The sequence below is a fragment of the Neopelma chrysocephalum genome, unplaced genomic scaffold (genome assembly GCF_003984885.1).
Source record: "Neopelma chrysocephalum unplaced genomic scaffold, ASM398488v2 Primary Assembly neopelma1_96492, whole genome shotgun sequence".
NCBI classification, from domain to species: Eukaryota; Metazoa; Chordata; class Aves; order Passeriformes; family Pipridae; genus Neopelma; species Neopelma chrysocephalum.
Window position 1 is genome coordinate 72,479 of NW_020925138.1, and position 12,834 is coordinate 85,312.

A 12,834-nucleotide genomic window follows, 5' to 3' on the forward strand; every position below is an offset into this window, starting at 1 on the left:
CTTCCCATTTTACCTTAAGTCTCGGCACTGTAGATGCACGCGGTCGAAAACTCTTTGTCTAGCTGCTGGCTACTCTCAGATTCTTGATCGGCTGTGTCCCCGCGGTTTGGGTGCGGCGGCGCGGCTGGGCTGCTCCTCGGCGAAACTGGCTCGCGCGGCAGCGGCGGAGAAGCGGTGAAAGGTTCCTTCCGGGTCTGCATCATCTCTGGTGGGTTTTTCCTCAACGTGGAGGGTCTGCGCTGTCGTCACAGACAGGCAGGGATCGGCAGGAGGTGGCTCCGGGGGTCCCGCGATCCACTGGACGGTGTGGGGGGTCCCGGCGCCGGTGCGTGTCTGGTGTGGCTTCTACCGGTCCTGCTATGTGCAGCGTGGGGCCGGTGGAAATGGCGGGCGAACACAGGTAGGGGCGGCAGGCTGCATGGAGCTGCAGCGCTTTCCGCTAAGCAGAAAGCCGATGCGGGGGTCGAGCGGTGGGGCTGGGGTGCTACGGGCAGCGGCGGCACCGCTTTTGCACAGCTGAGCCGTGGCAGGCGGTGGGTGGCAGGGGGTTTCTCGGCGATTTTAGCGTGCTCTGTCGCCCGGGTTTCCGAGTTGCGGACACGCTGCCACTCAGGGAATAGTCCTGGCCGCGTGTTGTATGCTGGCGTTGCCCCTCAGCCTGACTCACCGCTTCGGTGGGTGTCGGACCCTGCTCCGCTCTCTCCGGCTGCCCCCCATTCCGGTCTGTCAGCTTGTTCTCCTTTCTTCTTTCTTCTTGTTCCTGTGCACTTTTCCCTATTATTTTTTGAGCTCACTAAATTAACTTTCCATTTCTCATACGCAACTGAGACAACGGCTTTACAGACGTCTAAGTTTTTCAGTGAAAAATCCCCGTCTTCAGATAATTAAGACGATACCCGGGGTTTACCGATTTTTTGCCTGATTCAGGATATTTTAATCTACCTAATGTAGGTTCATTCCAGGTTCGGGCGCCACATGTGGTGTCCACATGTCGCTGCTGGTCTTTATATGATAAAGAATGAGCACGCTCTTCGTGAGGAGGAAATCAAAGAGGCTTTATTTCAATTTTGCACTCCCTTTTATCCCCTAGAACCATGTGACCTCCTAACCAATAGGGTTGTCTATTTCGGCGCATGCTCCCTTGGGCATCCCTGCCCCTGTACATCTCCCTGTACCTTGGACACGCCCCCTACAGTGTATGACAATGGTGCGCTCGATACAAACTTCTGCCACGTGGATTGTGTACACTGGACCTCCTCTGGATCTACAGGGGACTGCTCGTTATTTGAATCCCTATAGATTACCTCCATCACAGCTAATTCTCTCAGGTACCTTTCTCCATGATGTTCCACCTGCTTGGGCACACTACTAGATCATCCTTGAGAGAATACTTTTCCCTCACGCTTGACAGGAGTCGCCTCCAGAGGCTGAGAGTTTCTGTCCTCTTCCCGATCCCGTTGTTAATGCCCATGCCCTGGGACAGGGATCCCAGTTGCTTGGCTTCACTACCATCTAGTTTCATATCATGGGCTGTGATATCCCATCATCGGAGCAGCCAGGTCACCAGGGGTTCTCCAAAACTGGCCCATGTCCTTCCACATTCCATGCCACTCATGACTATCCACCCTTGGGGCAGATCTCTGAATGACCTTCCTAGAAATCTGTGTCCAGTCTCTAAACATGGTGTAGAACGTACTGTGGAGACATATTTTTTGCTGACAGGCAGGGTACTCAACAAAACAACTACCCACTAGTTGTAGTATAATATGAACAGTTTATTAAACAGAAACAATAACATCAGTTGGATAGATACAGTACAAAAGAAAATTAGTGATGCATCATATCATACTGCATAGAGAGAGAAAGAATGGTGATTAAGAAGAAATACACCACCATTTACCACCTAATGATCAACATCCAGGCTACATGTCAGCTAGGAAGCCCTGTTACAGCTGATGCCAAGTCTCAGGTAACTGAGAGAATTCCTACGTGGTGCATCCACCTGCAGGCGAGGCTTCGAATTGGCTACAAGAGGGTCCCACTTTTTATGCTCTTAGAAACAAATCTGACTTTATGCCAGGTCTATCCATGTGGATGTGCAGTTTATCATGATCTCCAAGTTGGCCATACATAGTGTGTCGGCCAGGTGCCCTGGTGTGGCCAAATGTGGAGGTCACAGAACAGCTGCACACATATGTTTCCTACCTTTTTCCAACATATAGTCATAACGACCACATACTTCATCGAATACACTTTATCAGTGACATACTTTAGCATGTGTAGTGGGTTAACCTTGGTTGGACACCAAGTGCCCACCAAACCGCTCTATCCCTCCCCTTCCCAGATGGACAGGGGAGAGAGAATAAGATGGAAAACAACTCGTCGGTTAAGATAAGGCAGTTTACTAAAGCAAAAGTACAAGTTTGCTTGCACACAAGTGAAGAGAAAACTAACAAGGTTTATTCTCTACTTCTCATTAGTAAGTGATGGTCGACCACTTCCCAGGAAGCAGGCTTCAGCAACGCATAATGGTTTCTCAGCAGGCAAACATTGCAAACAACAAATGCCCCCCCTTCCTGCTCCTTGCCTTAGCTTTTATATCTGAGCTGATGTCATATGGTATGGAATAACCCTTTAGTTACTTTCGGTCAGCTGACCTACTTGTGTCCCCTCCCAGGATCTTGCCCTTGATTGGGGAAGGAATGTTACAGTGCTGATGCTGTGCTCAGCAGTAGCCAAAACACTGGTGTGTGGCAGTAGATCTGCAGTATATGAGAAACTGTTGTTTAAACATGTTTCAAAATGGCTTTTTGTAGTCTCTTTGTTAACTCATGCTTCTTCTTCCCAAGACCCCCCACGGCAGGTGCTATCTCTGTCTCAGGAATGTCCTGAGAAGATATCAAGAAGTCTTCTCATTGGACTTTGTTAACCCCTTCCTATTGGTTGTTAACCCCTTCCTGCGATTGGGTGTTCCTGTAAGCCCCTTGAGACCTGTAATTGGTTAATCTGTGAATCCTCCGAGACCTATAAATGTAACACCCCCAACAATAAACTCTCTCTCTCGCCTCCTCTCCACGCCCAGTGTGCTGTCTCTATGGCTGCCATGGGACCTCGTGGTGGGGGGAGGGGGGAACAGCTCTCCCCTCCAGCGTCCAGGACCTGAAGAAACCCCTGGTGCTTGAGTTCCCCGCTCCCTATCCACCTTAAACCGTCGGAAATGGCACCCCACAATGGGAGGAGAGCCAGAAATGGTACCCCAGATGGGAGAGCCAGACTGGTGTGTTATCAACACCCTTCTAGCTGCCAATGCAAAGCACAGCACTGTGAGGGCTGCTATGGGGAAATGAACTCCATCTCAGCCAGACCCAATACAGTATGTTTCTCATAGTCATGAGCAGGGGTCAATTCTCAGTTAAGTTCTCATCCATTACACCATGGTACACCCTGACATTCCCCCTTTCCCTGGGTATATCTCTAGCATTGTGATATGGGTCCTGGGGATCCCCCTGAAACCTGGTTGGTGGAAGGGATGAGGGTGGTAATCTGGGATATGTATATTTGTTTGGGTTATGACAATACCTGGACCTGTAAGATTACCATCTCCAAAATGTAAGGTGGCCTAACTACTGAAAATTGACCTGTCCTTAAGGTTTGTACAAGGGGAGCAATTGCACTGCAGTAGTGATGGGCAATAGAGAATCTGAAACTGAATTTGCCATGCCATTTTGGGAGCTCAGCTTACAAGTCCAACAGAGCCTGGGTGAGACACCTAGGTATCTGTAGTCAGCAAAGGTCTCAAAGTTCTCCAGATTGAGGGTTCCTGCTGTGGCAAACATGATGGTAGTGTCGAGGTCAGCAATGATGCCAGAGATGGTGCTGGCAGCTGTGATGCAGTCTTGTGTCCCATAGTTCCCAGCCTGCAGGGCTGCCAGCACGTGAGACACCTGCAGGGTACAAGCAGAGTGACTCAGGGAGCAGAGCAGGTTCAAGCAACCCCCACTACACACATCCTCCAATGCCTCCCCATGACAAAGCTGCTTCACACCAAGGAGGGACATCGGGAATTGTGTGATCTGGGCACCTCTTCTTATCTTAGATATTTTTACCTTGTACCTGTTGTGTTTGGGAGTCCAGAAGATATTGGACTCTGCTAGTTTCCAAATGAATAAGGTTTGCATGATGGGCATCAGAACATCACAGCTCATTCCTTCTTTAACTGCTCAACTCAATTTCTGTACTTGGGCAAGCATTCATAGGAGAAAGTGTTTCCTGATGGAAAACAATCTTGGAAAGGAAGGACCTGCAGGAGGTCCTGAGTGTGCCAGGCACTATGAACAAGTATTTGTTTTACTTTTGTAATCTTGTTTACAAGCATTGCTGCTCTACCCTTATCAACTATTTTTTTAGCCATATTTTTGTCTGTTATTCAGAAATGTGCTCTTAGATTGACTGATGGACAGGATGCTTTCCACCATGCCAGGAAAAGGTACAGAAGAGATTGATCATCCAGCATGAGCTTCAAGCTGTCTAGAGATGCAGCAAATGCCACACCCACCATTGTAAGAGTTGATTTGGAGGGCCTTGGGTTGCCACCAGTGTAGATTAGTCTCCCCTGGCAGGACATGATTGGCATGTCAGCAGGCAGCACCTGGATGTCAAACTCACCCATCACAGCACCATCTGCTGTTACAAGTGCCAGGAGAGGGAATCCATCCTCCACCCCATCAGCTGAATCAGGCCAAGGCAAGAATGGCTGTGATGCCTCTGGATTTTTTTGATTTTTAGCTTTTTGTAGATTTTAGAAGTAGTTGTGTAGTAAATGTAGACTTTAATGTAGCTGTATAATTTGTCACCCTTTAGCACAGTAGTTTATACATACCCAACCCTTTTCCCCATTCCATATTGAACTTTCTAAATTCCTTTAGCTTGTTTAGACTTCTCTCAAGGCAGGCCTTCATTCTGTTTAAGAACATTTGCACCCCAGGCCTCTACAACAAGATACACCATAGTCAAAGCAACCTTCAAATCCTTAACCTTGGAGGAGCTCCAAAAGACTGTACGTGCTGTGACAAAGAGGAAGATGAGGAAGAGGGGGTCCTGAGGGATCCCTGACTCAATTTCCAGAGGGGCGTGCCTGGGGCAGAAGTGGGGAGGATCTGGGGGGCGGATAGATCTGGGATTGGATGGACAATACCTTAAATTGTGGAACCCCTGGACACGTGGCATGTGCATCTCTGTACTCCCTGTGGTTGAAGGCCTTCATTAAAGATTCTGCTCTCTATCTTATCTCTACTAATAATTGCCTGGTGAGTCTATTTTTTTGCTCCCTAGCGATCTTAAGGCATCAGCTGAGAGAGCAACAGAGCCCAACAGGACTAAGGGAGAACCCAGCATGGTGCCTCAGTCCAGCACCTCCCACTTCGTCATGTACCTATCTCTGGGCTGCTCACCTCAGAAACCTTGTGTATGCTCTCTATCAACTCCTTCTTGGTGTAGGCATCTGTAAGGTAAAACATATACAGGTATCTTCCCCCAGAATGCCAAGGCAGTGGAAAGGGTTCAAAAGGGTTTATTTCGGAGGCAAAGACATTAAAACTTACAAACTTCTCAGCCCTGCCAGGCAGTACTGGGCCTCAGAGGGAAAAGGCAAACCTCCTGTTCGTTCCCGGGCTTTATCATCACTGGCCTGCCCCGACTCTCCCCGGGCCGCAGCAACTCTGTAGCATTTCTGTAAGCGTTATCTCTCTGCTCTCATATATCAGAGAGAGGCTGAGAACTTATCTTGCTATGGGGGGGGGGGGAAAGCATTGAAACTACCTTTGAGAAAGAGTTACCTTTTAGGCAGAAAGTCTTCCTAAGCAAAACTCTGTCTCCTCATAACAAAATCTTTTGGAAAAAAAGGGTATTCTATCCTCACAGCATCGCTGGGGCTTCACTGCAGGGCTCCAGCCTTAGTGACCAGGGCAGCGCAGCCATGACCCAGCTCCTGCATCCAGCGCTTGATGTTCTGGAGGGGAACACGTGCATGAGAGAGCCAGCAGGGAACTAAGCCCGCATCTGTGATATCCTCTGGGAAACACCAGCCACCCATACCCAGCTCCTCTCCCAGTTATCCCAACTCAGGAGGAAGAAAAAGGAAACATGGCTTTGCTCTGCGTTTCTACATCATGTTGCAAGGGGGGGTCTGAATGCTGCCTGCCCCCAGCTCTGATAAGAGGTTCAAGTGCCCCTTTCCTCTGCTCTCATGCCCCAGCAGACCCTTTTCTGCCCCATGGTCACCCCATGCTCACACCTCCTCATTCTCGATGGTGAGTGCAGTTGACTTCTCCTCTAGCACCACTTGCCTGTAGTCATTGGTGAGCTGGTTGGCCAGTATACCCAGCTCATTTGGTTTGGTGGTGAATTTGGTGATCTGCCAATGGAAGAAGAACGGGAGGTGGAGGGTCCCTATGTTGCAACGGGCAAGCGAGGAGGGTGGTTGCCCTGCCTGGATGTCAGGCACCACTTTCTGGGGTGACAGGCTTGCTTGCACTCACCATCTCCTGCACAGTCACTGCAATGGCCTTGGTGATCTGGTAGTTCACAAAGGTCCCCTCTGGCTCACCCATTGGCCCCTCGTCCAGCTGCAAGAGAAGAGAAGAGAAGAGTCTAGCTCCAGCTCCAGCTCCAGCTCCAGCCCCAGCCCCAGCCCCAGCCCAGAGACCTTGTAGGGTTTGACTGACTTTTCCTCTCCTCCACCCCCAGCCCTGGCTGGGTCCTCTCTGTGCTCCCCTCACCTGGTTGATGGCCTGGGTGATGGAGCCCATCATGCCCCCCAAGACACCCGCAACACTGGCTGCCTCATTCAGGGTGGTCAGGTCCTTCACCACTTCCTACATCATCTGCTTGGCCTCCTCCAGAGCCGCCTGGGTGTGGGCAGCTTGTTTCAAGAATGAGCCAGAGTGAGGGAAAGCAGGCAGCAGCTCCCCTCCTGGTGAGGATGCCACACACTTGCAGCAGCCCTGGCCAAGTTGCCATGTCTGGCATATGTGTGTCTGGCACATAGCCAAGCCTCTCATGCAGCACCCACAAAGAGGAGAATGCTGTTGATACATGCCCCTCCTGCTCACCTTTGGGTTCCCACTGACCTCCTTGTCTGTGTACAGCATCTGCAGGGTGGACTCAGCCAGCACTTTGGTCTGGTCCAGGAGGTTCTGCTGCTGCTGGTAGCTGGGTATTTGGGAGGCAATGCTGATAGCTGCTATAATGAGCAGCTCAAAGTACTGAGCTATCTGGGACACCTAGGGAAGAGCAGCATTAGCAGCTTCCAGCCCCATCTGCCTCACACCTCTCCTTTCACCAAAAGCTCCTCCATATGCCCCAAGCACCTAATCAGTAGCTCCCATTACCTTGTGCCCCAGCTGCAAGGCCTTGGCCTGTGCCATGCTGGCCATGGGCTTGATCAGGTTGCTGATCTCCTGAACAGCTGTGATCATCAGGTTGTGCAAAGCCTGTCACAAAGACAGGATGTTGCGTGAGGCTGCAGTAGGGCCGGGATGACTGCACACTGCTGGGAGCCAGGGGGAAGGACAACTGCCCCAGTTGCACTTGCAGCAGCATGGCCCCAACCTGCCTCCTGGGAAATATCTTCTCGGGGGCCAGCTGCTGGCTGATGGCAGCAAGGGAGGCCTGGTCCACCTCCTGCATGCATCCGTTCAGCACCTCAATGGCCTCATCACACTCCTGCTGTCCTGGAGCTTTGTCCCTGCATGACAGACAGATCAGCCTGGCACTGGCAGGTGCTATGCCACTCCTTTGCCCTTGACCTCAGATGGTGCTGGCAAGAGCCAGGATCCCTTCTCCTGAGCTGAGGGCAACCTGGTGTCAGAGCCCAGACACATGTCCCCATCAACCTGTGCCAGGGCTGGAGGAGCATCTCCTGTACAGGTGTAAGAATAGATACATTTCTGGAAGAATTTGTAATAGGAAGTTAGAACTCGTTTCGCTAGGACGGCTTTCTGCCTAAGGTGGTGGCTCTTCCTAAAAGGCAGTTTCAATGCTTCCCCCCCCCCCTCCCGCATAGCAAGAGAAGTTCTCAGACTTGCTCTCTGGTATGCAGAGAGATAATATGTTTGCAGACATGTACAAGGCCTCCTTGGGCCAGAGAGAGTGGGGGAGGAGAGAGAGAAGATACAAAAAGCCTTGGAGGAGGAGGGTCTTTGCCTTTTGCCCTGGGGCCCAATGCATGCACCATCGTAAAAAAGTGGTCATTGCATCTGAAATAAACCTTTTTTTTTAATACTTCCACTGCCTTGGCATTCTTGGGAAGAATACCTGCGTATGTTTACCTTACAACAGGACCAGGGATGGTATCTTCCATCCCATCCCTGCCTGGCAGCAGCCGAGGAAAAGATGAGCCAAAGCATCCCTGGGGATGCTCACTTGGAGTAAGCCTGAGCAGAGGTACCCACCACTGGGGACAGGACCATAACCAAGTGAACAGGACTTGCCTCACCTCACGCTGGTGATAAACTTCTTGATAGAGTCTGAGAATGTGTGAGAGTGACCAGCCAGCATTGACCACTGCAGTGGGTCCTTGGGGTTGACAGCCAGAGAGTGGGCAGTCTGGGTGAGGCTGGCAGAGCTCTCCAGCATGGTCTTGACCAAACAGATGATGGGCTCCATGACTCTGCACCCCTGCATAGGGAAATGATGGGCTGGTGATGCGCATGAGGGACTGTGTGTGGGAAGTTACTCCCTCCCTCTCCCACAACCCTCACCCCAAAGCAGCCCCTAGAAGCCCAAGGCTTGCTGCCACCTCCCCACCTCCCACCAAGCTCCAGCCCTGCACTGTAGCCCCATCCCAAGCTCAGATGGAGACACAGCTCCTCTCCCCCCTTCATACAGCCCCCATCACAGTTGGGAAAACCCCTTCCTGCCTCTGTAGCATCCTACCTCTGGGCTTATCTGGGCAGGAACCATGACAAACTCCAGGTTGGAGGCAAAGGCTGTCACGTTCTTTACAGCCTCTGTGAGAGGGGAAGTGGTAACATGGCACCACTCCCAGTTGTCCTTGTTGAACATGCTGTCCAGGGCCTGATGTGGAGAGACCAGGGCAGTTTTACATTCCCCACCATGCCCCAAATCCCATCCCCACCACAGTGCTCCAGCAGAGAGATCGCACCTCAATGGTCTTCACCAGGTTGGCTGTGCTGTTGGCCACCTCCTTGTCTGACTGGATGAACTGGTGCTTGGCCACAGGGTTGGCGGCGTGGGAGGAGGCCAGGCAGCACATGTTGCACAGGGCCAAAGTGTGCTTTGCTACAATAGTGGCTGCTGACAACACCTGCAGGGAAGAACATAGTGAGGCAGGACCCACCTGTCTCCCCATTCCGACAGCTCTCTCTTCCCACCAGCCCCACATGGGGAACCAGTGACTGCAGAGGTCCCTCTTGGGACCCAAGAAGGATCATCAAGGTCCTGCATACCCATGCAGCCCCCCATCTGGACTGTCACTGTTGCTAGCTGGTTCCCAGTACAGCTGATGGGGCCTATTGAGACACTACTCATAATTTTGGCCAACTCTTGGGACACAGCTTTTCCTGCTAGCCTCACATTCTCTTTCATACAAGAAAATGCCTGTAACAGTGCCCCACCTCATGCTCACCTGCACGCAGGCAGGGTCCACCACGTTCTGGCAGACCATCTGGATAGCTTGGTTATCTCTGGCAAACTGAGTGGAGTCTACCAAGCCCTGCTGTTCAACCTGGCTGTTGGGGTCCGAGACTCCCACAAGGTAGGCAGCCTGGGAGCATGAGTGTCACGTGAAAAGGGGGGGGGTTGCCCAACCCTTAGAAATTTATTTTTTCTGTCAGGGCCCCTAGGAAATTGAAACCTTTTAGTGTCTGACTAGTCTGTTGGGGTCCCGTAAGGGGGGAAACCTTCACCCAACAGATTCACCAATCGAGGGATGTATTCGATTTCCCTTTCATTGGGGGCCTGCATCAACAGAGAAAGGAAATCCCTCAGCAAGTCTTCCCAACATGTTATCCGCCACTGGCAACTGTTAGCACCTTATAAGGACTCACTCTAACAGTGCACAGAAAACACTCTTTTTATTAATACAAATCCTGACAGGTTAATAAGATTCGTAAGTCATCAGTGATAGTGTCTAGCTACAAAAATACATTTAAAACAATCTATCAGTACCACAAAACAAGCACAAACACAAGCTCTAATACAAAAGCGTCTACTAATATATAGCAAACACAAGCTCTAATACAAAAGCATCTACTAATATCTATAGTGACCACAAAGCAAGTTCTAGTCCTTAAAGCAGTGATTAATGTGCATAGCCTAAATTTCTCACCTGATTGGCATCCCGGGGGGGGGGGGAAAGGAAGGCAGGTACAACTCATCAGTTGATCCCAGCAGTTTCAATGGAAAACTTCCTTCAATCTTTTATGCATTTCAATCTCCTTTTATACCTTTTTTTTCCTTGGAGTTTGTGTGACTTTAGTCATAAGTGTTAAATCTATGTAAAGTTAACACCTATTCTTTCTTGATGGATGGATGACACAGGTCAAAAGGGTCACTACGTTCCCTTTCTGCAGGATGTTTTGCAAAGAAAAGCTATGATGACTTCACATAATCCCTTCCCACATTTTCATCTGGCTATAGCAGGTGTTTATCAATGCTCAGGGAACTTTTGTGGTGCATCGTGACCTTATCAGCATCCTTCAGACACCAGCTGGTTTTTTCTTCCGGACTCCTTATTCTCTAACTTTATCTATTACTCCACAATGAGAAAGGTAATGAGAGCTTACGCATGGTGGAGAGGCTCAAAGCAGGCATGGACTAGGGAAACTAGTAGCACCGTCCCACAGTTCTTGGAGGAATAGGGGAAGAGTGTGTACAGCAACTATGCACCATGGGTAATGCTTGGGGCTGGGATCAATTGCATCTCACCTGGGCAGCTACCTCCATCAACCCACAGAGAGCTTTGAAGGCAGCACTGATAGACTCGCCAAACTCAGGCAGTTTGCTGTTCTTGGTGTTCTGGGAGATGCCAGCCATGGACTCGCCTAGCACCTGCAAGACACACTGTCATGGGTTTACTTGTTCTAAAAAACCAAACGGGAATTTTCTTTCCCCTGCTGCAATGTGGGGGAGGGATATTGAATGGGGAGGACAGTTTTTTGCCTTGGGTGATTGACCTACACAAAAGAACTGGCTGGCAGAACTACATTCCAGGCTGATGGCCCTCTCTAAGGCTGGGGGGGGTGGTAGTTTTTCTCCCCTCCTCTCCTTGGAAGGGACACTTCACTTTTTGCCTTAACAGGGGCAAGGTGTGTGTTGGAAAAGCTCTGAGGCCATTTTGCTCTTGACCTGGTCATCTGGCTGTTCTCCGGCCTCGGTCTGCTCTGTCGCCAGCCGGACCTGCTCAGATTTCATCGGAGAGGTTTGACCCATCCTGCAGAGGAACCTTTTGGGGAGGGGGTCATCTTTCTTTTTCTCTCCTCCGATCCCGTGTTTTGGCAGCAGTTTGTGCTCGTCGAGGAAAGGGGGGAGTCCTGACCACAGCCAGTCACAGACATCGTGAGTTTTGTGGGAAAGAAACCGCCCTCCTTTCCCCTTTTTTCCCCTTCCCCTCCATGGTGGGGGGGGAATCTCTATTGTCGGCTTCTCCCACGATCCGGGGCCCCACGCGGGGACTGCCAGAGCCCAACAGCGCCCCCTGTCGACCATCACAGAGCACTACTGGCTCTGCTCCTCCAGTGATCCAACAACTCCCCCTGCCAATCGTGATTAGAATCGTGCTAGAGGACAGAGAAGTATCAAACTGTTTCCTTTTTAAAGGGGACTTTTTGGGTACAGGATTATTGTTTAGTTGTTTTTGTGTTCTCTTGCTGTTTTTGCCAATATACATATATCCTTTAATAATGGGTTGTGTGCTGGTTTAAAGGTAAACCAGCAGGGGAAATGAACTCAACTCAAAAGAGAGATTATAAGTCAGAATAACAATTTATTAAAATAATACAATAAGTACAATTATACAGACAGACAAGTGGTTTTAACCTGCAAAACCCAAATGTATAACCCAGCACCCTGGGGTATGAACAAAAGTGGTGTTCCTTGCCCCCCCCCGAGTCCAAAGTAAAGGGAGAGGGGAAAAACCTGCTGGTGGGAGAGCTGCTGCAGTCTGGTCAGAAAGTGGTGATTGCAGTCCAGTTGAGGGTGGTGGTCTCAGTCTGGTTGAGAGCAGTGAGCTGCAGTCTTCCTCTGGGTCCCACGAGTGGTGCAAAGGTTCCGAAACTCCCAGTTTATATATTCTCCAGTTCAGGTGGGAGTGCTCAGTCCCTCCCTCAGAGCGGGGAATTCCATGAAAGGGTATGAGGATGCTCAGTCCCTCCCTCAGAGAGGGGAATTCCATAAAAGGGTATCAGAGCGGGGAATTCCATAAACGGGTATGAGGACAGGAACATCTTCCTACCTCGCAGGCCTCTACTGATAACAGTTTCTGGGAAATGGCATGGAGGGCTATGGAATACACAGTTTTGGGTTACACCCATCCAGTGATGAATTGGTCCCAGCCGTTCTAACTAGGACAGGTTGTTATTTCTTCCTTTTTCAATACTTCCTAGATTGGAGCCTCCTAATTTCAGATTTACAATTGCTGAGAGAGAGGAGTTTGGTCTACCTCATAATTCATCCTCCTTAGCAAAACACTTCAGTCTCCTTAAACTGAGACATACACCATGCACAGGTTAGAGACCACCTCCCACTCCTGCAGTGGTCCCAGGCTCAGAGCTCACTGTGCTTCATCAATGGGTGAGAAATCACCTTTCCTTTTGT

The 12,834-nt window shown here is 50.3% G+C and overlaps 1 pseudogene; it reads right to left on the minus strand.

Moving 5' to 3' along the window:
- Positions 1-220: 220 nt before the first annotated feature.
- LOC113981352 overlaps positions 221-12,834 on the minus strand; it is a 33,777-nt pseudogene continuing 21,163 nt past the window's right edge.